The sequence below is a fragment of the Scyliorhinus canicula genome, chromosome 20 (genome assembly GCF_902713615.1).
Source record: "Scyliorhinus canicula chromosome 20, sScyCan1.1, whole genome shotgun sequence".
NCBI classification, from domain to species: domain Eukaryota; kingdom Metazoa; phylum Chordata; class Chondrichthyes; order Carcharhiniformes; family Scyliorhinidae; genus Scyliorhinus; species Scyliorhinus canicula.
In genome coordinates, this window is record NC_052165.1 from 67,421,853 (window position 1) to 67,446,840 (window position 24,988).

At 43.9% G+C, this 24,988-nt stretch overlaps 1 protein-coding gene across 11 annotated transcripts in view; it reads right to left on the minus strand.

Moving 5' to 3' along the window:
* Positions 1 to 24,988, minus strand: part of LOC119955200 (ataxin-7-like protein 1) — a 280,989-nt gene that overhangs the window by 199,180 nt on the left and 56,821 nt on the right. For 2 of the 11 annotated variants that reach the window (XM_038781203.1, XM_038781202.1), the window contains exon 1: positions 1,829 to 1,895. The exons of 7 other annotated variants lie outside the window; for them this stretch is intronic. The gene's annotated coding sequence lies outside the window, so the exon portion shown is untranslated. Of the gene's footprint in view, positions 1 to 1,828; positions 1,936 to 24,988 lie in introns of those variants that run through there. 2 more of the 11 variants (XM_038781204.1, XM_038781208.1) reach the window with 2 other exon arrangements.

A 24,988-nucleotide genomic window follows, 5' to 3' on the forward strand; every position in this document is an offset into this window, starting at 1 on the left:
ATTATTATCACAAAACTGTTAATTTTACCAATGATTTTTGCAAAGGAAAGCGTTTAACTTTTTATTTTTAAATGTCTGGTCCCATTCAGACTCTAAGGGACTGTGCTCAAGGAAATTCTGCCTGCCTACTCCAGCTCCAACATGGGATGACCTGCATTTCTGAGACAGCATGTCACAGAGAGATAACATGACAATCTTAGAATCATTTCAGGATGGAGCAGACTAATGGGATAGAGTATTCTCCAATTCAGTCATTCAGAAATTGACATCTAAAATTAGAAAATAACCGTGAAGAACGTCCTCACGAGAAAGATTACCAAGTATCAAAATGAAAATCCCATAGGAATATTAGAACACTGGCATGCCATTCAGCCACTCGAGTCTGCTCTGCCATTCAAATAGATACTGACAGATCTCTACCTCAACTCCCTTTATCCGCCCTGGTTCCTTATTCTTTGATACCCTTGTCTAACAAAACCTACTGATCTCAATCTTGAAAGTGCCAATTGTCCCACCATCCACAGCAATTGGGGGGAGTTACAGATTTCTGCGTCGGTGCTGGGGGGAGAAAAAAAAATTAAAAGCTAAACAAGGAGCTGTGCACTGAAGCAAGAATTATCTTACATTATTAAACCTGAATTGGACGGGTTGGGGGGGGAATGGGGGGCAGTTAGTTAGACTTCTGTGTAGTTCAGAATAGCACCAACACGCATGGTTCAATCCCCGTTCCAGATGATGCTGATTTATGGCCTGCCTCCACAACCTGTCCTATAATAAAATCAAAGCATAAGCTATAGTTCGACCACCCTCAAAATTAAGGTTGCTACTTGGGGGAGAAGGAACCTGAACATGTGCAGCCCAGAAGACTGGTTACAGCACAGAGCAAGGCTATTCTACTCATAGTGTCTGTGCCAGCCTACTGCCACAGCATTGCACCATTCTCCCGCTTTTTCCCCATAACCTTGAAAATCTTTCCTCTTCAGAGAATGATCCAATGGTTTTAAAAACCAACAATTAAATCTGCCTCCACTGCACACTCGGGCAGTGCAATTCAGATCTATACTTCATAAAAATAGTTTCCATTGTGTCACCCACGCTTCATTTGTCAATCACCTTAAAAAAATATTAAATAAATCCAAAAAGGATTCTTCAAGGAAACATGGCCACTGCCGCAAGTCTTGTTCATTTTTGTTGGTTGAAAACTTAAAGGTGGCGATCTGAGATGGAATTAAAAATCAGTGTTATTTAGAAGTTGTGGCTCGGAGCTAGTCCCTTTACACAGAAGATCTAACAAAGTTTTCCTTAGGGTAATAATGAGATTCTCAATTTGCTGAAAGATAGAGAGCAACGGCACTTTTCTCATGAGAATGACTGATGCTAAGGGGAGCCTGGAATTCCTGAGGTATGGAAACTCCAATAACAAAATAGCTCCTGTTAAAAGTGCACTAGGCTTCTATTTCAACAAATCCAATTATTACACTTTATTAAGTTGTTCATTTTATGTAACTAAAAGCCTCTTATCGAATTGATTTGTTCCAAATGGGCCTTACGGACAACTGCTGGACAATTTGAAGCAAGCTAACATGAAAATAGCCATTTGTTTCACACTGGCAAACCTCTCGCAACTGATGCAAGTAACTGATTAATTCATACCTTTCAGCACCACCCCCTAACCGAAAAAAACACAAACCAAAACAAATTGAGGGAGGGCTCCTAACAATGTTGCCCAACATTCCCCAGAAATGCATCCGAGACAAGCTTTTATAGTAACAAAAATAGCATTAACAAGCAGCTGCAGGAAAAATAGCAACCTAAGTGAAAGTCATACCTGATGAACGCTTCCAACCTTTGATGACGGCAATCAAATGGAAACGCAGATTATAGGCAACACTGCGTGGGCCGAGTTGAACAGAAAAACAATTTATGACTGCCAAGCCTGCAGATGGTGCTGTACAGTAGGTTGTGTTTTTTTTGCACACACTGTACTATCTTGTCGTGTGACGCTCTGAAAGGACAGCACCATCTACAGGAGTAAAGCAAGAAAGCAGAAAGAAACATCAAATATTTCAACTCCCACTTCAACGTTTTTTAAAGGGGCAATGTCGCTCAGTCACGAGTACGGGCAAAGAGCCAGAAACCTGTTGCATTGAAACCTTCCGTTTTACAAAAACTGGTTCAATTCACAACAGCTTGATTTCCATACCAGTCGTATTTTTCAGGCCACTTTTCAAGTTGAGACATACGAGTGCCTGAACATTGTGTTCAACAGCCTTCTGGTTCTTTATGAAGGTACATTGTTACCATACAGTTCAAGGTTGCACTGACTTTCTTGTCTAGTTCACATCTCAACTGGTACTGCCTTGTTCGCAGTTCTCAACTGTGTATTCAATGAAACCTATGAGGTACTGCTATTGCTCACAAAATAATAGACAACAATTTGTCCAAAAGTTCTCGTTAACACATTAGGGATACATTTCCATGCAAGGCACTGCACAGTGAGAAGCTGGGCGGCAGACCGTAAAAGGTCATGAGAAATTGACACCACTGAATTTATCTTTCTGGTTTGATTCTTTTTTTGGTTATGGACAGTGCAAAATTCATTGCTGTCAACTGAAACATCACCCAGACGAGTAAAGTCTAATGCAAAGCAATTATTTAAGACTTCTGCCATATCCCGGGATTTAACAGAAACCTTGTATCATAGAATCATTGAATTTACAGTGCAGAAGGAGGCCTTACAGCTCCAGGATCCGGGTTAAATTCCAGCCTCAGGCGACTGTGTGGAGTTTGCACTTTCTCCCCCTGTCTGCGTGGGTTTCCACCGGGTGCTCCAGTTCCCTTCCACCGTCCAAAGATGTGCAGGTTAGGTAGATTGGCCATGCTAAATTGCCCCTTAGTGTCCAAAAGGTTAGGTGAGTTACTGGGATAGGGTAGAGGCGTGGGCTTAAGGGATTCCAAGGGATGGTGCAGACGATAGGCCAACTGGCCTCCTTCCGTACTGTAAATTCTATGATATGATTCCCATGACCTTAAGCTTTAGGTTTCCCATAAATCCTACACAATTACTCATCTGTGTTTCATCATCATTCAGGCATCTTTAAAAAATTTAGGAGCCATATTAAAGTGGTCCCATTTTCAGAGAAGGCAATCCTACGTCGAATAAACCAATTTTGCCAAATTAAATAGTAGGGCTTCGGAAACGCATGACGGTAATCCACTAGGCTGGCCTATGAATATCATCAATGGAAACCTGTTGAAGGAAGTCCACATGGTAGCCATGGAACAAATCAAGAACCCTCAACCGTCTTTGGGATATTTATCAATTAAATAGTGAGAAAATATATTTTTGCCATGCCATTATAATATTCTTTGTGAACACTGCCCAAGTTCTTCGGAAAATCTTCATCTCCTTATGCAATCCCTTGGGTTCAGGGATGACTTGCTTTCACTCCAGTTCAATATGCTTGTCGATGGCTGTCAAGTCCAATGTGCGTTCTGCACTCTCGGTTGGATTTTCCGGCCATTCCCTCCGGTGGGATCTTTGGCTGCCATCAATGGCAACCCCCCCCCACCCCCCTGTGGGTTTCCCTGGCAGCAGACAAGACTGGAAGATCCTGTCGCCAGCCAATAGCGGACTGCCGCTGCAAAACACACCACACAGGGTTGTGGAAAATTCCAGCCAATGTCATGTGACGCAGGTAGTGCTTGAAGGGTTGGATAGATGGGTTGTTTATAAGATTTCATGCTCCCTCCAACATCTTGACTTCACTTCTCCACGTATTTGGTATCTTCTTCAATGAGCATTCTTCATCTTGATCGGCGACAAGCCAGAATTTTCCCTGAGTCACCTGGTATGTTTCACTCTCCTTCCTAAAGCATTGTCCTGGGAGCTTTCTGCCATGGACAAGTTTCGAATAGTGCCATTGCTTTGGAAGTCTGGTATATTTAACAAATAATTAACAAGGTTCAATAAAGGTCTTAAGTAGAGAACACAAAGTACAAAATCTTGTGTGTGTGTATCAACACAATTAAATCCTAATCCAAATGATAAAAACAGGATACAACAAGCTCTAGTTTAATTGAAATTTAAGACTATCTGGCAAAAACGTTGGATGAATTGAAAAACAATACAACCCTCACAACAAAGCTGATCTACAACTAATTTCACAGTCAGAAACTAACACTACTTAAATATACTTAAGATAATACATTTCAAATCACATGTTCAAAGCATTTCAAACAATAGGCCGACACTCATTAAGGGCTACATTGAAATCCCATTTGGAATTGAGGGACATCTATTTGGTTACATCTACCATACAACCTGCATTAAGTGAGTCACAAAGGGATGAAAACCTATTGGATTTGGTGCTAATGGTTCATGTAGGACTATGATCAGGGTCAAATACAACAGAATAGAATTGGGTTTTAGAACTAGCCCAATTATGGAAGTTATTCCGGCATTAAAGAACTTTGTGAGCAAGTAAGTACATTTTATCACAGACTATTCAGCAAATTCCCTCTACTTGACATATAAAACCTACATAAAGATCTGCTCAAACTGAATAGGATCTCAGTCAGTAAGGGAAGATCTTAATTTTAAAACTGCCACTTTCCAATAGCCATAGCAACAGTCAAAATAATTTCAGTTGTCAAAGCAAAATCTGGCCACTGTGCTCCTTGGTAGTGAACATGTGTGTGTGAACCAGAGCCAAACAACTGACCTCAAAGCCTTCTTCAATGTAGTATAGCTCTCTTACACCATACCTATCACATCCCTCACCTTGCAAAGATCAGCTTTAAATTTGAGCAACTTGCAGCAATTTTTCCATTTCACTATCAAAAATATTTCTATCAAATCGAAGCAAATCAAATCAATTGCTAAGGTAGTGTAGAAAGTTATGTCAAAGAAGTAAGTTGCTAAGTAAAGTGTTTTATTGTAGAACTCTCGACTGCAGCTCGTTATCAAAAAGGGAAAAGTTCCCTTGAAAAGACTGTGGTTAAACCTCACCACTAACTGCAACCAAGCAGCAGTGAGATGAACAAACTCCAGCCAGTGCATTTGGTCGAGAGCTCAATGTGCATTCCTTCTGTACCCTATAATTCTCATATGTTGTTCCTCACACTCAGCTGGTTGGATAACTGACTTTCCACACAGAGAACATGTAGAATGATTTCAGAATAATTCCCAGTACCTGAGCTGAAGAGTTTGTTGGGCCGAGGTACATTGGGTTTAAGCCAAGAGTAAGATCCAGGTTTTCCGACATGAGATTATCTCACTGAAGCTAACCCAAAGGGATTAGAACATTCGGAAGATGTTAAATGCAACAGGCTGTAGCTAATATTTGAAGATACGGGTACTGGATTCCCAGGAGGAACTGGATCATATTTCAGCATTGCTGGGAGGAGAATGTGTATTTTTATACCATTCCTGGGTGTAGTCTCATTATTAACTCATCCTCGGTCCTCTTTGTTCTTAAAATTATTTTCTGGCAAGTCATCTAAATAGGAAAATCTATCTGAACTGGTCAAATAAATAACAAGCTGACTAATCAAGGGTCTTTACTTATCAATGGTGGGTACAGCAATCTTGTGGTTAAAGTATTGCACAGGCAACACAGAGATCACAAGTTCAAATCCAATCAAGTTGTGGGACTGAATTTGGTAAATATTGTTACTTGCGGATTCACACTGCCGCCTCACAGCGCCAGGGATCAGGGTTCGATTCCGGCCTTGGGTGACTGTGTAATTTGCAGATTCTCCCCATGTGTGTGTGGGTTTCCTCGGATGCTCCAGTTTCCTCCCACAGTCCAAAGATGTGCAGGTTAGGTGGATTGGCCATGAACAATGCATGTGGTTACAAGGACAGGGTGGGGGAGTGGGCTTAGGTAGAGAGGATAGGTGCTGACTCGATGGGCCAAATAGCCTCCTTCTGCTTGTAAGGATTATACAAATTCTATGAAAAATTACCACAAGTTTAAGCCCTCCAGTGAAGGAAATCTGTCATCCCTAGCAAATCAGGCAAAAGATGTAAAAACAGTAACTGCTCAAGGCAGCCCAACACCATAATTTTCTAAGTGCAAGTATGGTTGGACAATAAATGTTGATTTGCCAGAATCCTAAAAGAGATTATTTTCAAGATGTGGAATGCTGATCACTGATAACTCATCACTTGGAATGAAATTATGTGTCTGCTTGCTTATCAGTATCAGCATAAAGTGAATAGATTAGAAGGAGCAGTTACTTGAATCCAATGGGCATTCCAAATTTCAATAGTCACTGTCCTTCCCAGAAAGGAGTTAACAGTGTTTTGAGACTCAAGTGGCTGTATAATGTACTGTTGTTTGGGTGGATTTATTTTATTCAATCGCTCACTATAAAAGCCATGACGTGGAGATGCCGGCGTTGGACTGGGGTGAGCACAGTAAGAAGTCTTACAACACCACATTAAAGTCTAACAGGTTTATTTCAAACACTAGCTTTCGGAGCACTGCTCCTTCCTCAGCTGAAGAATTTGGCTAGGCCGGCATTTAATTGCCCATTCCCAATTGCCCTCGAGAAGGTGATGTTGAGCCGTCTTCTTAAACCACTGGAGTCCATGTGGTGTAAGAATATTCACAGTCAAAGGGATTTTGAGGATTCTGACCCAGCAACACTAAAGGAGCAACAACATTGCTGCAGGTTGGATGGTGTGGGGCTTGGAGGGGAACTTGCAGGTGGTGGTGTTCCCATGCATCTGGTATTTCCTCTACTCTATTCATCTGTATTCAAAATCACAGAATTATTTCAGTGCAGAGGTGGCCATTTGTTCCATCATGCCTGCACCAGCTGTCCGTATGGCGTCTAGTTCTATTTTCTTTCCTTCTCCCCATAAACCAGCACATTGCTCCTTTTCAAGTAACAGTCTAGTATTAGAAATATTACACAGGAACTCAAGCCCACCAAGATAGATTCAACCCCCCCCCCCCCCCCCACCCCCCCCCCCCCCCCCCACCCCACTCAGCGAATGGACTCTCAACAGTTGTCAACAAACTTTGTCTAAACTGGTTTCAAAACTCTTTCCCACTGTTAGTTTTTTTATCACAAAATTGCTAGTTAATCTGATATTCCTATTCCATGAATGCAATATCCAAACTCTGAGGGTTGTCCAAATTCAAGCGCACAATGTAATATTGTTGGCAAAGAAACCAACCTATATCAATGGCAAATATCCACAACCTCCTGCAGCACATGTCATCACTTTGTTATGAAGAAATGAGTACACACAGTATCGAACATTTACCAACATCGCAGTAATAAAGTCATGAAATTCTGTTCAGAGGGAGGAATTAGTATCCGTGATGCACAAGATTGTTGACTTTTCAACAACTGTCTGAAAAAAAATGCCTTGCCAGTATCCAGTTTGGACATGAATCGCAACGCGCTGGAAATTCAACCAGTGTGTTAAGAAATTAGATCCTGATACTTCCTTGCAAATTGAGACTCCATACTTCAACTTCTTGACTTCAGATAGGCTTTATAAACACCCAAAATCTGACAACCATTTGTCAAAGCTGTACATTCTAGTTTGGCAAGATCGGCCACTATTGTGATTTAGATTTAATAAGTAAAATTCCTGTAGAATTTATTGATTCCTGCAAAGTTATAAACTCTTCACTTTCATAGCTGGCAATGACAAGGGGACACGCCACATCCATTTTGTGGTTGGTGTTAGACATTTGATTGTGGGCAGAGAGGCCAAATCTGTCACTAAGTGCACATCCGGCAATCCTGTTTATATTGAAAGTATGTGTGAAATAAATACAATGTACAATGAATATTGGCTGTTAAAGTTACATATGCTTGTTTCAGGATGGGTGGTCAGCATTTGAAGTGGGAGATTTTTGGATGCTATAGTCAAGAATGAGAAAACAGTATTCACATTGTTTGGGTACTAATTTCATTAACTGAGCAAATCATTTTTTAAAATAAATTTAAAGTACCCAATGTATTTATTTTTTCAATTACGGAGCAATTTAGCGTGGCCAATCCACCTACCCTGCACATCTTTGGGTGTGGAGTTGAGACCCATGCAGACACGGGGAGAATGTGCAAACTCCACACGGACAGTGGCCCAGGGCCGGGATCAAACCCGGGTCCTTGGCGCTGTGCAGCAGCAGTGCTAACCACTGCACCACCATGCACCCTTATGGAGCTAATGATGACCTATGCAGAAGTACTCTATTTGTGAGGTCAAACGTGTTATTTTCCAGAAAGTCAGCTGGTGAAGGATAGAACTCCTGGAGCAAATCATTACACACTTTTCCAAGCATTACGTGCATATTCATCCTAACTCAACAGTTTCAGTTTCTATTTCTCGGGTTGCACGGTAATGCTAATGTCCCTACCTGTATACAATTAAAACACAATTAATAGACAATCAACCAAACACATCATCAACCAAATAACTATTCACTACACTGATAATTTCAATTTGCTTTTGTTAACAGGATAACACAGGTTTCTAGCAAAATTAGATAACTGCTCAACATCGATGATTAAATTCACTCTTATGGTGAATAAATTCGAAAGTCTCTCGACTGCAAAGTAATGACTGGAAATTCCCCTTCCTTCAATTAGTGAGTAGATTTGGTGAGATGTTTTTTAACAAGTGGAGCTCCCTTGCTGGAAGATAACAGAAATTCGCTGCCAGCCTGCTTTTAACATAGCGGCTGCCTTAAAAGCCGATAAGGCAGAGCGCAGGAGGATGCCTGTTTGAGATGATTACTTTAAGAGAATAACCACATCACCCAAATGTTAAACTACGTAAAAATAAAGAAGTCACTGCATCAATGTTTTTCATAGAAGTGGGTAAAAACCACACGTAAATGCCGGGACGATCTCTCAGCAACTCAGTGGATAAATCGCCTCCGGTATGGCCAGGTGGAAAAGTCTCTGGTTCTACACGGAGTTAGCTAAACTCAGCCAGGGCAAGAATTGGGATGCTAGGATTTCCGTTTGAACAAGGCTTGGCGAAAATTGTTCAGAGTTCCCCACTCCTAATCGTTAGCAGTAACCCCTAGCTGGATTACCATGCTTATGGATATTAGGCAAGGCCAGGATGAGCCTGCGCTTGATTTGGCAGGTTCCCTGTCAGATGTAAATGAGGCAGGAACTGTTCACCACCAGCATGGTCAGCTGATCAGTGCATTGATCGAGTGCCCAAAAATGGAAATAAAACCATTTCTTTTATCCAGAAAAAGAGCAGAAATTGAAAGAAGAGATTTTCCTTTGTGTGCAATCGGTGACCCGAGTGCACATGCTGCTACATTTCAAAAGTGGTTTGTTTTCTCAAGTTTCTGCTCAAAATCAGGTTCATGTGTGAAATCTTGGACAAAAAAACACAATCAGACAGCGTTATAGAATACAATTTTTTTTTTTTTAATTACACAAAATGTTATTCTTTGACAAATTTAAGAGTGGCAAACTGCTGAAATCTGCAACTATGTTTATCATAAAATTAACATTTTTAATCAGGATAATTTTTTGTGAGTACCCAGTTTTAAATAACTGAAATTGGAAAGACTCTAAAGATGCTGTAGAATATTTTGATGACTTGCTGGATTTGACACAGCATTGCTGCAGCCTCACCGGGTTCATAGAGGATTGGGTGATCTGTTTGCATAAAGGCTGCAACTGTAATGGGGGCTGCATTTGCAGTCTTTCTGGGTATGCAACATGACAGGGAGATGGAGTAGAGGGAAGAGGAGAGGGAAAAGCTCTGTAAGGTGCCATCTGCCAAGTAGAGGCTGGACTCCAGCATGCCCCTTGGCAAGAGATAATGAAATACTTGGCAGGACAGGCAATGCAGAAGGCCTCTCAAAATAAATCCTCATCAGCTTTCTCCTGTATGCTACCCCAAAGTCCACACCACCTCAGATCCCTGCAGCAGAACTCATCTACGACCTCAGCCCTCAGGGAGCTGGCACACAACAAACCAGCCTTTCTCCTAATCTGGCTGCAGTGCACCATGTATAGAACCCACTCAAAACTTCTAAGATATGTGCAGTGTCAGTATCGGAACTAGTGGCTGCGAGTGTCAGATAAAGCAACAGGGCAGGGCCTCCTCATTAATACAGCGATGCTGTTTTCTCTCTCTCTCTCCTGCTCTCTCTCACTTCTGGGTGTGCTGTGGCTGGCCATGCAGCAGCTCTCGGGTGTCAGAAAGCAGAAAATCAGAAAGCAGAAGGTTGAGATGAGGAGAGTGGGTTGTGAGCTGAAAAGCAAGAGGTCCATGATCACACCATCAGCAGTTTGCGCATCATGCCAGATAGCAGGATGAGGATGTGCTGGGAGTTGACAGGCCCAGCAGGCAGGAACATACCATCATCCTCAATGTTCTCAATGATGTCAGATGCCATAGGCTTTGTTGCAGTCGGCCCCATGGTACAGAGAACCATCTCTTCCATAGGGCTCAGGGGCTGCAGGCATCCTTGTTCCCCGCTGGTTCTGTTCTGCACCCTTCTATTGTATACCACCTTGTCCTGAAAGAAAGAGAGAGAAAGCAGAGGGTGAGTGATTGTGGGCACTGTGTTTTGGTGATGTGCTTGCCACAGCTGAACAGCTGGATCAATGTGGAGGCGGCGAGAGGTGGATGTGAGGTTGGCACCACTGGAATGTCGGTGAAGGGGAGGTGGATTATCTAGATGTCAGACTTATCCTGAGTGCTAGAAGTGCTGCCGGGTGAATGATGGGGAGTGGTGCATTTAGCAGCATGAAACAGTGGTGCAGTGGATATGAGATGCCATGTGAAGATGCCTTCACAGACCTTTACAACCCCTGTGAGGTCATTACACTGTATTGCTATTAGGTCTTTGGAGCCAGACCTCTTGCACTAACCTCGCTAGCTAACTACCATTCTGGTTGGAGAGCGGCCCCACTCCACGAAAACATGGCCACCCTCCTTCTCTCCACTTTAATCACTGAGGTCTCCAACACCGTAGTCGTGAACCCAGTAGTTCTCTTTCTGACCTGAGGTTCCTCTTTTTGTTTAGAAAACAACCTTCCGTCGTTCAGTGCAGCTTCCCTTTAGGAGGGACAGACTACCTTTAGGAACAGAAAACTGCCAGTATACTATCACGCTATCAGCAGAAGCTGCTCAATCTCCTACTGAATACTCAGGCAGCCAACAGAGCAGGCCACATTTGAACCGAGTCAGGCACATGAGGAGGCAATACCAAGTTTGCATGTTGCCTGCCTCAATAACATGGGGCAGACAGGTAGGAAATCAAAGCATCTGAAAATGGGCCATAACCATTTTTTAGCACCCATTGTTTCTAGCAGACCTTTTCTTCATGACAAAAGTAAGGAGCCTCCTTAAAATAAAAAGGAAGAATCATGTGTTCAGACACATACAACAAACAGCAAAATACTATTAACACCATCAATAAGGAGTAAGGCTTCTCTTAGTCAGGAAAAAAAACATTTACTTAAATATTTCTTAAACTTTTGATGAGAAGATGATAAAATTCGAGCATTTAGGATTTTGCAAAGTGTGGTAGTTAACTATATTCCTCCAATTTTTCAGTTTCTCTTGTCACGGTACCATTAATCCAGTACTGACCAAGTTTCTTGCTCATTGAATGCTTTTTCTTTCACTGCGTGAAGTTTCTTTTCCCTTTTTAATCAATGAGCGTTAGTATACATTCCTTTCTTCCAGCTGATCAAAACCAAATAGGTTTACTGCATCCTCTGAACCCTCCAAAGACATCTCCTAAACAATTCCATTGGTTTTAACAGCTCTTCCTCTCATTGTAGCTGTAACCTCCCTCACTGTGGGATCCCAACAGCTCCCTGAACAGTCACTGATTTGTCTTTTTATTAATTTTTCCCGATTAAGTGTAGAAATAATGTTAAGGCGCCAAAATTCTGACCATTGAGCCCCACTGGCCAGGAAGAAACAGGTTTTCTGCTGACAAATAATTTACATCCTGCATTCATAAAGTGCTGACAGTATATATATTAATCAGGATTCTCCTACGGTTAACGTGCAGGTTCATTCGGCAGTTAGGAAGACAAATACAATGTTAGCATTCATGTTAAGAGGGATATACTTCTGAGGCTGCATAAGGCTCTGGTCAGACCCCATTTGGAACATTATGGATGATTTTGGGCCCCATATCTAAGAAAGGGTGTGCTGACCTTGGGGAGGGTCCAGAGGAGGTTCACAAAAATGATCCCTGGAATGAAGAGTTTGTTATATAAGGACAGGTTGAGGACTCTGGGTCTGTACTCGATTTAGTTTAGAAGGACGAGGGGGGTGATCTAATTGAAACTTACAAAATACTGAGAGGGCTAGAATCATAGGATCATAGAAGGAGGCCGTTTGGCCCATCGAGTCTGCACCGGCCCTTGGAAAGAACACCCCATCTAAGCCCACAGCTCCATCCTATCCCCTTAACCCAGTAACCCCACCTGACCATTTTGGACATGCCGGGATTCGAACCTGGGACCCTGGAGCTGTGAAGCAACAGTGCTAAACACTGTGCTACCGTGCCATCCAATAAATGCCTAGATAGAGGGAATGTGGAGAGGATGTTCCCACTAGTAAGAGAAACTAAAACCAGAGCGCACAGCCTCAGACTGAAGGGATGATCCTTTAAAATTGAGATGATGAGCAATTTCTTCAGCCTGAGGGTGGTGAATCTGTGGAACTCTTTGCCGCAGAAGGCTGTAGAGGCCAAGTCACTGAGTATCTTTAAGACAGAGATAGATAGGTTCTTGATTAATAAGGGGAACAGAGGTTATGGAGAGAAGGCAGGAACATATCAACCATGATTTAATTGGTGGAGCTGACCCAATGGGCCGAATGGCCTAATTCTGCTCCTATGTCTTATGGTCATATGGTCTAAACCCAGGTGCGAATCGTCCTTGTGCTGGTTCTGCTTACCTGCATGTTTTACTTATATTTAATGACCAATTCCTTCAACCATGTTTTTTTTTTAACACCCATCAATTTCAGCTACCCATAATACATGGTTTATATCGCCATTATTGTACCATTGTTGCCTTATTTTGTAAGAAGATAATAGTAGCAAGTGCAGACCATACAGCCTGATCAACCTTTCTGTACGATCATGGTTGATCTTGAGCTTCAATTCCACTTCCCCGCCTGACGCCCCATATCCCTTGATTCCCTGAGAATCCAAACATCGGTCTATCTCACACTTAAATATATTCAATAATGTCACGTCCACAACCCTCTGGGGTTCTGGGGTAGAGAATTCCAAAGATTTACAACCCTTTGAGTAACAAAATTTCTCCTCACCTCAAGTGCTAAATGATCAGCCCCTTATCCCGAGACTTTTTAAAAATTTAGAGTACCCAATTCATTTTTCCAATTAAGCGGCAATTTAGCGGGCAATTTCATCTACCCTGCACATCTTTTGGGTTGTGTAGGTGTAACTAACGCAAACACGGGGAGAATGTGCAAACTCCACACAGACAGTGACCCAGAGCCGGGATCAAACCTGAGACCTCAGCTCCGTGAGACAGCAGCACTAACCACTGCGCCACCGTGCTGACCTTTTATCCCGAGACTTTGGCCCTGTGTTCTTAATACCCCAACCAGGGAAAGCAACGTCTACCCTGAATATTTCAATGAGATTACCTCTCATTCTTCTGAATTCCAGAGAATATAGACCCAATTTATTCAGCCTATCATCACAGATCAACCCTTTTGTACGAGGGACCTAGTGAATCTTCACTGTAATGCCTCCCATGCAGTAAATCTTTTCTTAAACATGGAGGTCAAAACAGTGCAGAGTACACCAAATGTAGTCTCACCAAAGCTCCGTACAATTGTCGCAATTCTTTAACGGCCAACATGCCATTTGCATTCCCAATTGTTTGCTGTACTTGTTTGCTAACATTTTCTGTGAAAATTCTTAAAATAAACCCTCCACAGAAAATAAGCATGGATTTACGAAAGAGCATCTCGCTAACTATCCGACTATGAACTCTAATCGTGTAACATTATTCAAGTAAAATAGGTTTCATTCCAATGCTGATATTCCTATAGTTAAATAGAAATGGGTCATGAAGTAAGTAAGTTCTGTAGTCTCTGCTGTGCAGTAGCGGCTTCTCTTTTTCCTGATGAGCATCTGGTCAGAGAAAGCGGGAGTGAGATACTGAATTTGGATGATCAGACATGATCACATTGTATGGTGGTGCAGGCTCAATGGGCCAAATGGCCTACTCCTGCACCTACTTGCTATGTTTCTATGAGACACTAGTATGCTCCTGTGTAAGAGGATCATCATACTTTACCCAGTTTACCACATTATGGGCGGCAAGGTAGCACAGTAATTAGCACAGTTGACTCACAGCTCCAGGGTCCCAGGTTCGATTCCTGGCATGGGTTACTGTCTGTGCGAAGTGTGCACATCCTCCCCATGTCTGCGTGGGTTTTCTCCGGGTGCTCCGGTTTCCTCTCAACAGTCCAAAGATGTGCGGGTTAGGTGAATTGGCCATGCTAAATTGCCCTTCGTGTCCAAAAAGGTTAGGTGGGGTTACAGGGATAGGGTGGAGGTGTGGGCTTAAGTCAGGGGCTCTTTCCAAGGATCGGTGCAGACTCGATGGGTTGAATGGCCTCCTTCTGCACTGTAAATTTTATGGAATATTGCTAATGTGGGAATGGCTGCCATATTTGCCTACATAACAAGATTCAATGTATTTCAAAAGTAGTTACATTTTTGAAGTATTCTGAATTATAGCACCACTCATTTCAGAACATGACAATTATAGTTATCGTTATAATTATTATGTGGTAGTGAGCGACTCCATACGTGTTCAAACATTGGTCCTACCACTCCATTCATTATCAGCTGTTGTAGATGAAGCACTAACCTGTGATACAACATCTTGAGGCCCCTGTTACTCGTATGTTACTTTGATAGGATATTCTGCTCAATTTCTGCATCTAAAAGCTTGTCAAAGGGAGATCACCTGCTTCTTTTTAAAACAAAGAACAATCCCACACAGTCTAGAATTTAATTGTTATGCAAAGGGAAGGAAGTTTCCATCTGGAACTTGTACCAACTGTTTGAAAGCAAAGACTGTCAGCAGCAAACGCTCCGAATTCCATCTTGATACAAAGCTGTTACAGGTATGGATAAATGCGTGGTCCTTCCACATGCAGATATGCTGCTATCACTGCTAAACTCCAAGAGCTGTGATATCCTGTAGTGCTAGATACACAGATGGCACAATTCTTGAAAGGGAATCTCTGGAATGATACAATGGTAGTTTGCCACTGTTGCCATTGAAAGACTGCAGTATTAGAGGTAACAAAGAATTTCCTCTTATCCCAAGGTGAAGCTGCTCAACCCCTCCTGGGGTAGCATCAATTAAGGTCTCGGCCTTTCTATTGAGAGGAAACCTGGATAAGTCTGCATAGTTAATTTGTCCAAATGAGAAGTATGGTCCAGGCGGCAGCTCTGACACCCACCTAACAGTCCATTGCGTACATACAGCTTAGATGTGTACAATGATATTTTCAGAAACAGAATCAAGTCTCATTCAGGGCTAGTCCAGGGCGAAGCCATCATCAGAAGTCAACTGCGCTGATGACAAGTAAGAATTAACTCTTACATCAAAGCGAGAGATATACGGGGCCATGGAGGGGTCTTTTAATGACATCATGTGACATGAAGGACTCCAGTGAGGAAATGTAAAAGGCAATCTTCCTTTTAAGATCATATCCTAGACAGTGAACCGATGTTTAGCAGCGTTACCATTATTGTGTACATTCAGAAATAAGATCAACAGTATCACATGATTATGACATGTGAAATAATATTAAAATTGAGTTAAATTATATTGGGGAAATTGCATGAGTCACAGTCAGCAGTCAGATCCAGTATTTTAAACATCATAAGTCGCCAGATCTAAAGACTACAATTCAACCAGGTTTCATGACTACCAGCTGGTTAAAGTTAATTTACTTCAATGACTAAACAAAACACTGCATTATTTTGCTCTGTTAAAAGGGCTGAGCAAATGCAAATTGTTGTTACGGGTTTTCAAATTATGATAAGGTCTAAAATAAAGCAAGTGTTTAAATCCGGTTAGTAATTACAACACATCAGAAAGCAATGCAAATAATGGGATGCAGTTCACTAATGATTCTATTGGCAATACAATTTATAAATATTAGTACCCGCGCGGTATAATAACGTTACGGAAGTCACAACGTTTATTCAGAATGTTGATTCGACTTAACCACTCAATGACACTGTGAACCAAAAAGTAAAAGAACATAATGCAGAACAGAAAATTGCAAACATTTTAACAGCTATACACGGGAAAGTGACAAAGTAATCTGATGAGGCCTCAATCTATGAATGAAATGAAAATTGACTGCAAAAAACAAGGTCACTTTACGAAAAAGTGACAAAAAAAACTTAACTATGTCATCCAAGGTATTCATGGAATTGCCTCTGGCCTCTTACTCGCTCTAAGCATGAGGCAACCTACCTGTATGGAGGGACCAGGATCTCATGCCTACACTGTAGCTCTAAAGACTATTATTCTGCTTTCTCTGGTTGGAGTGCAAGAGAAACAAAAAGTGTCAGGGAGACATTGCGTTCTTGGTATTCACTTGAGCAGTAATAGTTTTTTAAATTAACACAGCAGTGAAGCCAAAGAAAACTCAACAGGTGCATTAGTCCCCACAATAAGGTAGGCTGTTGAGAGAAAAATACAAAGCAAAAAATAATAAAAACAGAATCGGGGAGGAAAGGCCGAGTGGGGGAAAAAAGATAAACAGAAAAGAAAAATTCAAGTGATTAAAGAATATCAACCAGAAAAGCACTTGTTGGAATTACCTTTTGTAACAAAAACTATGTAATATTTGGGCTTAATTTATAATGCCAATATAAAAACACGAGCAAAATGAATGGCATTAAAATAGAGTGAATTAATTTTGCATGCCCTGGTCTATTAATGCCTATTCTTGGAGATTCGGAGGCTGAGGGATCAGCAAAAAATGCTCCTGGAAAGGCTGGAGGAGCTGGACAACAGATCTCGCCGGCAGAATGTAAGAATTGTTGGCCTCCTGGAGGGGGCTGAGGGGCTTGATGCCTCCGCGTATGTGGAGGGCATGTTTCAGAAGCTGCTGGGGAACGAGGTGTTCCCTCGCACGACGGTGGTGGACAGGGCATACAGAGTGCAGGTGAGGCAGCCTCGTCAAGGGGGTCCCGCACAAGTGATGGTGGTCCGGTTTCACAGGTACCTGGGACAATAGCACCCTGCGTGTTTACCAAATCCTGAGCACTGAGGTGACCAGAAGGAGGGAAGGCTACAGGCAGATGAAGGAGATTTTGTACAAGAACAAGGTGAAATTCAGGCTACTTTTTCCGGGGCGACTGTGGGCTACATATGAGAGCCCGAGGAGGCAATGGACTTTGTTAAGAAGCAAGGGCTGGCTCTGAGCTGAGGACGCTTGGACTCATGGTAGAACTTTTAAGTCTATTTTAGAGAGATGCGCTGGCGCCGAAGCGGGGAGCCAGCAGGCTAGCTGGATGGGCTAGTCAACGGAAGCCAGGTGGGGGGGGATTCATACAGTTAGACTAGAGCAGCGGTTAGGTAGTAGAATGGTGTTACTAGGGGGTGGCGGAGGGGGGGGGGGTGGGGGGGAGGGGGGAGGGATGGGAAGTTGATCTGCTGGCGAGGATGAAAACTGGACATGGCAGGTCATGGGTGGAGCCAGCCAGGAGGCTGGCCAGAGGAAGCGCGACACACGGCTGGGGGGCTGGCCAAGGAGAGGGGGTGGCTGATCGGCATGGGGAGGGGGGGGCGGGGGCAAAGTGCCCCCCAACCAGGCTGATCACCTAGAATGTTAGAGGGCTAAATGGGCCAGTGAAGAGGGCGCGTGTGTTCGCGCATTTGCGGGTTCTGAAGGCGGACGTAGTCATGCTGCAGGAGACGCACCTGAAAGTGGCAGACCAGGTTACATTGAGGGGGGGCTGGGTTAGTCAGGTCTTTCGTTCGTTGCTCAACACTAAGACTAGGGGGGGGTTGTGATCCTGATTAATAAAAGGGTTCAATTTGAGGCGGAGGGTACAGTTGCGGACGGGGGGCAGCAGATTTGTTATGGTTAGGGGTAAGGTCGAAGGGGTGAGAGTAGTCTTGGTCAGTGTGTATGCCTCTAATTGGGACGATGTGGATTTTATCAGGAGGTTGCTAGGGAAGATCCCCGACTTGCACTCACGCAAACTGATCATTGGTGGGACCTTAACACAGTCCTGGACCCAAGCCTGGATCGGTCGTCTTCAAAAACAGGCAGGTTGCCAGCGATGGCAAAGGAACCGAGAGGGTTCATGGAGCAAATTGGGGGGAGTGGGGGGAGCTGATCTGTGGAGATTTAGCAGGCCGTCGGCGAGGGAGTTTTCGTACTACTCCCACGTCCATAACGTATATTCCCAAATTGATTTCTTTGTCATGAGCAAGGACTTGCTGGCCGGGATGGTGGCGGCAGAATATTCGGCAATTACCATACCGGACCATGTGCCGCACTGGGTAGACCTACGGATTTGTAAGGATAGCTTCCAGCGCCCACAATGGAGATTGGAAGTTGGATTGCTTGCGGACAAGGCGGTGTGTGAGAGACTCAGGAAATGCATGCAGAATTAGCTGTAGGTAAATGATACCGGAGAAGTCTCAGCAGCGGTGCTCTCGGAGGCACTGAAGGCAGTGGTGAGAGGGGAGCTGATCTCAATCCGGGCCCATAGGCGCAGGACAGACAGGGCAGAAACAGACCGACTGGTTCAGGAAATTTTACGGACGGACAGGAGCTACGCGGAGTCCCCGAGTCCAGAGTTACTCAGGAAACGACAGAGGCTGCAGGCCGAGTTCGGAGTGCTGACGACAGGCAAGGCTGTCGAGCAGCTTAGAAAGGCGAAAGGCGGGATATATGAGCATGGGGAGAAGGCCAGCAGAATGCTCGCGCAACAACTAAGGAAGAGAGAAACGGCTAGGGAGATAGGAAGGATAGGGGATGGGGAGGGAAATCTGGTGGGGGACCCGGCAGGACTGAACAAGGTGTTTAGGGACTTTTATAGTGAGCTGTACACTTCGGAACCCCCCAGGGGACCGGAGGGGATGAGGCGATTCCTGGACCGGACTGACCTTCCCAAGAGTGGGTAGGGGGTAGATAGACGGACTGGGGGCCCTGTTTGGGATCGAAAAGGTACTGAGGGGCCTGAAGGTCATGCAGTCGGGTAAAGCCCCATGTCCGCTGGGTACCGGTGGGGTTTTACAAAAAGTTTGCCGAGATAGTGGGGCCGGTGCTGGTCAGGGTTTTTAATGAGGCAAGAGACAGAGGGGTCCTACCCCCGACAATGTCGCAGGCCACTATTTCGCTTATTCAGAAACGGGATAAAGACCCGGAGGCCTGTGGGTCTTATAAGCCGATCTCTTTGATCAACGCAGACGCTAAGTTACTGGCCAAGATCTTGGTGACTAGAATTGAGGACTGTGTACCAGACATAATTGCAGAGGACAAAACCGGGTTTGTAAAGGGTAGGCAAGGTAGGTCAATCTAAGATGGCTGGTTAATGTGATCATGATGCCCCGGGAGAGCAGAGAGGTAGCCATGGATGCGGAAAAGTCTTTCGACCGGATCGAGCGGGACCATCTGTGGGAGGCGCTGGGAAGGTTTGGGTTCGGGGAGGGGTTCATTGACTGGGTTAGGCTGTTATACCAGGCCCCAGACGCTAGTGTAAGGACGAACAGAACGACATCAGTTTACTTAAGACTACACTGCGGGACAAGACAGGGCTGCCCTCTCTCCCCACTGCTGTTTGCGCTGGCCATAGAGCCGCTGGCAATTGCTCTGAGAGCTTCAAAGGACTAGAAAGGGCTGGTCCGGTGTGGGGGGGGGGGGGGTGGTGGAACATAAAGTCGTTATACGCGAATGACCTGCTGTTATATGTAGCGGATCCAATGGCAGGGATGGACGGCATCATGGAAATCCTGAGGGAATTTGGCCGGTTTTCAGGATGATAGTTGCCACCCAGGTTAATAGGGCTGTTAAGGCGGCATATGGTGTGCTAGCCTTTATCAGTGCGGCTGCTCCTGGAGTACTGCGTGCAGTTCTGGTCACCACATTATAGGAAGGATGTGGAAGCTTTGGAAAGGGGTCAGAGGAGATTTACTAGGATGTTGCCTGGTATGGAGGGAAGGTCTTACGAGGAAAGGCTCAGGGACTTGAGGTTGTTTTCGTTAGAGAGGAGAAGGCTGAGAGGTGACTTAATAGAGACATATAAGATAGTCAGAGGGTTAGATAGGGTGGACAGTGAGAGTCTCTTTCCTCGGATGGTGATGACCAACACGAGGGGACATAGCTTTAAATTGAGGGGTAGTAGATATAGGACAGATGTCAGAGGCAGTTTCTTTACTCAGAGAGTAGTAGGGGTGTGGAACGCTCTGCCTGCAACAGTAGTAGACTCGCCAACTTTAAGGGCATTTAAGTGGTCACTGGATAGACATATGGATGAAAATGGAATAGTGTAGGTCAGATAGGCTTCAGATGGTTTCACAGGTCGGCGCAACATCGAGGGCCGAAGGGCCCGTACTGCGCTGTAGTGTTCTATGTTCTAAATTGAACATGGCTAAGAGCGAGTTGTTCGTAATTCAGGCGAGAGGGCAGAAGAGTAGGCTGAGGGGGTTGCCGTTCAGGCTGGTAGGAGAAAGCTTTAGATACTTGGGGATACAGGTGACATGGGACTGGGGCAGATGGCTTGGAAGGTCTAATACAAGTAGGGAATATACAGTGAATGGTAGAACCCTCAAGTGTATTGACAGTCAGAGAGATCTTGGTGCACAGGTCCACAGGTCACTGAAAGGGGCAACACAGGTGGAGACGCCGGGGCATTGAGTATAAAACTTGGTAAGTCATGTATGTTGCAGCTGTATAGAACCTTAGTTAGACCACACTTGGAGTATCGTGTTCAATTCTGGTCGCCACACTACCAGAAGGATGTGGAGGCTTTAGAGAGGGTGCAGAAGAGATTTACCAGGATGTTGCCTGGTATCGAGGGCATTAACTACGAAGAGAGGTTGAATAAACTCGGTTTGTTCTCACTGGAACGAAGAAGGTTGAGGGGCGACCTGATAGAAGTCTACAAGATTATGAGAGGCATAGACAGAGTGGCTAGTTAGAGACTTTATCCCGGGGTAGACGGGTCAATTACTAGGGGGAATAGGTTTAAGGTGCGAGGGGCAAGGTTTAGAGGAGATGTACAAGGCAAGTTTTTTTCACAGAGGGTAGTGGGTGTCTGGAACCCGCTGCCGGAGGAGGTGGTGGAAGCAGGGATAATAGTGACGTTTAAGGGGCATCTTGACAAATACATGAATAGGATGAGAGTAGAGGGATACGGACCCCGGAAGTGTAGAAGATTTTAGTTTAGATGGGCAGCATGGTCTGCGCAGGCTTGGAGGGCCGAAGGGCCAATTCCTGTGCTGTACTTTTCTTTGTTCTTTGTTCTAATGCAGAACAAGGCCAGCAGCGCGGGTTCAATTCCCGTACCAGCCTCCCCGAACAGGTGCCGGAATGTGGCGATTAGGGGCTTTTCACAGTAACTTCATTGAAGCCTACTTGTGACAATAAGCTATTATTATTATGGAACAGACGCATTCGCAAGAGTTCACAGGGTTGAATAACGAGTGGAGGGATCACTGCAGTGGAGGAGAAATTGACATGGAAAGAAACTGAATTTGAGGTCATCAATGGACTACTGTAGTTGAGCTAGTGGCGCAACGGTAGCGTGCCTGACCAAATCAGAAGGTTGCGTGTTCAAATCAATGGGCTACTGTTAAAAAAATCAAAGATTATCTGTAACCATAAGCACAGGATTTGCTAGAAAACTGGAAACCCATGCAGACAGTATTGGTGTAGAACCATAACTTCTTTCACCATGTATGGTCTGGACATACCTTTTTTTTTTTTTTTTTTTATAAATTTAGATTACCCAATTATTTTTTCCAATTAAGGGGCAATTTAGCATGGCCAATCCACCTACTCTGCACATTTTTGGGTTGTGGGGGTGAAACCCACGCAGACACGGGGAGAATGTGCAAACTCCACACGGACAGTGACCCAGAGCCGGGATCGAACCTGGGACCTCAGCGCCGTGAGGCGGTTGTGCTAACCACTAGGCCACCGTGCTGCCCCGTCTGGACATACCTAACAAAAAGTGAATCACCAAAGTTTAATTTTAATTAGTTCATGGGATAAGGGTATCATTGACACGGTCAACATTTATTTCCAATCCTAATTCCACTTGACGAAGGTGGCGGTGAGCTACCTCTCTGAACCGTTCCACTACGTGTCGTCTAAGTACATCCACAGTGCTGTTAAGTAGGGAGTTCCAGGATTCTGACTCCGCGATTATGAAGGAACAGTTGGATTGGACTTGTTTATTGTCAAATATACAGAGGTCAGTGAAAAGTATATTTCCGCGAGCAGCTCAAACAGATCATTTAGTACATGAAAAGAAAAGAAAATACATAATAGAGCAACACAAGGTACACAATGTAAATACATAGACACCAACATCGGATGAAGCATACCGGAGTGGTCAGGATGCTGTGTGCCTTGAAGGAGATGGCATTTCCTTACACCTGCTGCCTTTGTACTTGTGAGTAGGAGAGGTTGTGGGTTTGGAAGATTCTGTCGAAGGGGCCTTGGTGTGTTACTGCAGTGCACCTTGTAGATGGCACATAAAATGCGCCGGTGATGGATGGGGTACAAATGGAGCAGGCTGCTTTGTTCTGGATGGTGTCAAACCTCATTAGTGTTGTTGCAGCTGCACTCATCCAGGCATCACACTGCTGGCCTATGGCTTGTAGATGATGGCCAGGCCTTGGTAATCAGGAATTAAGATACTCACTGCAGAATTCCAGCCTGTGAACTGCTCTTGTCGCCAGTGATTGGTCTAATTAAGTTTCTGGTCAACAATCAACTTCCACTTGCCCCCATTACCGATTCCGCCCGAGGAAGTTCTTGATGGTGACGAATTCAGCGATGGTATGGCAAACGAAGATGGTTTGACTCTCTTTTATCAGAGATTGTCACTGCGTGGTACTTGTGTGGCATGAATGTTAATTCTCAGTCCAAAGCTGTTGCGATTGTCTCATTGTCCAAGTCTTGCTGCATGTAGGCAAGGACTGTTCAGTATCTGGGGAGCTGCAAATAGGGCTGAACATCTCCACCTTATGATAGAGGGAAGATCATTGATGAAGCGGCTGAAAATGGTTGGTCCAAGGACGCTGCCCTGATGAACTCCTGCAGCAATGTCCTTGGGCTGAGATATTGATCTCAAATAATTACAAACACCTTCCTTTGTGCAAGGTGTGACTTCAACCAATGGAAGGTTTAGCCCCGAATTCCTGTGACTTAAATTTTGCCAGAGCTCCTGATTCTGTACTGGGTCAAATGCTGCCTTATTGCCAAGAGTAGTCACTCATCCTCACCTGTTGAATTCAGTTCTTTCAACTAGGTTTGGAGCAAATTTGGAGAGATAATGATGTCTGGAAGTGAACTGGATATCAGTGAGCTGGTCATTGATGGGTTAGCAGTGTTTGATAGTACAAAAGATACCTCCATTACAATGACGATAATGAGAGCAGACTGATAAGTGAGCAATTAGCCAGAATTGATTTGTCCTGTTTGCGGTGGACAGGACATACTTGGGCAATTTTCAAAATTGTAAGGTACATTCCAGTGTGGTACCCGTACTGGAACAGTTCAACTAGAGGCATGACTCAACCTGGAGTATACACCTTCATGACTACAGCCAGAATGTCAAGTGCCATAGCTGTTGCAGTACCCCTTGCATCTGTGATGTTGGGCATCTCCAGAGAAGGCTGAGATAGATCAGCTACTTGGCACTTCCGGCTACAGACAGTGGTTAGCACATCAACCGTACCAGCCTCCCCGAACAGGCGCCCGAATGTGGCGACTAGGGGCTTTTCACAGTAACTTCATTTGAAGCCTACTTGTGACAATAAGCGATTTTCATTTTCATCAACCCTGTCTCTGCACACGTGTTTTGCACAGGGTCGGAAAGATCCGTAGTATAACCAAGATTGTGGGACAATTAAGTTTATAGTTGGCCTTTCAAGGTAGTGGATCATATAGGAATTAATAGCAGCTGCCATAAATTTAGATGATCAACTTTTATTTTTACTGTAAGAGATCAAGACACTGACTTCTCCAGACTCACGTGGAACATCCATCATCAATTTGTGCAGACTTAATAAAGACTCACCTTTTTCCTTTTCAAACACCCCAAAAGACCAGGTAAACGCTCATGTGCGCAACAGCTTCCTTAGGAATTTAAATAAGTGATCATCGTGCCAGTCTCCCCGAACAGGTGCCGGAATGTGGCGACTAGGGGCTTTTCACAGTAATTTCATTTGAAGCCTACTCGTGACAATAAACGATTTTCATTTCATTTCATTTTCACAGATGAAGTTCTGACACGAATAGATTGAGATATTAAAAATAAAAGAGTGCAGCTTAAACTTCAACCAAATAGGTGCAAGCTGAGTGAAGTGCAATTAAACCCCTGAGCCTCGTTCTTCCATAAAACCAAGCAGAAAAAACGAACTCAATTCATACCATAAAGTCTTCACGCTCAAGGACTGAATCTGGTATTACCTTACATCATATCATGGAGATTAAAATATTACTGCAATGGTACTGGCACCGCCAAAAATACAGTATTTATAACTTTAAAAATAAATGTTTAAATTGTGTATAATCTATCTGAATTATATAAACTGAAATTACTTTAACAAACAGTGCAAGTTTACTAATGCAAACTTTCATTTAGGTCTGTTGCAAACAGCATGAACTTTCAACTGAGTTTGTGTTTCTCAATTTCCTTATTTCAGCTTCTTATTCTTCCATTAAACTTTTAGAGTCATAGTGAATTATGAGCCC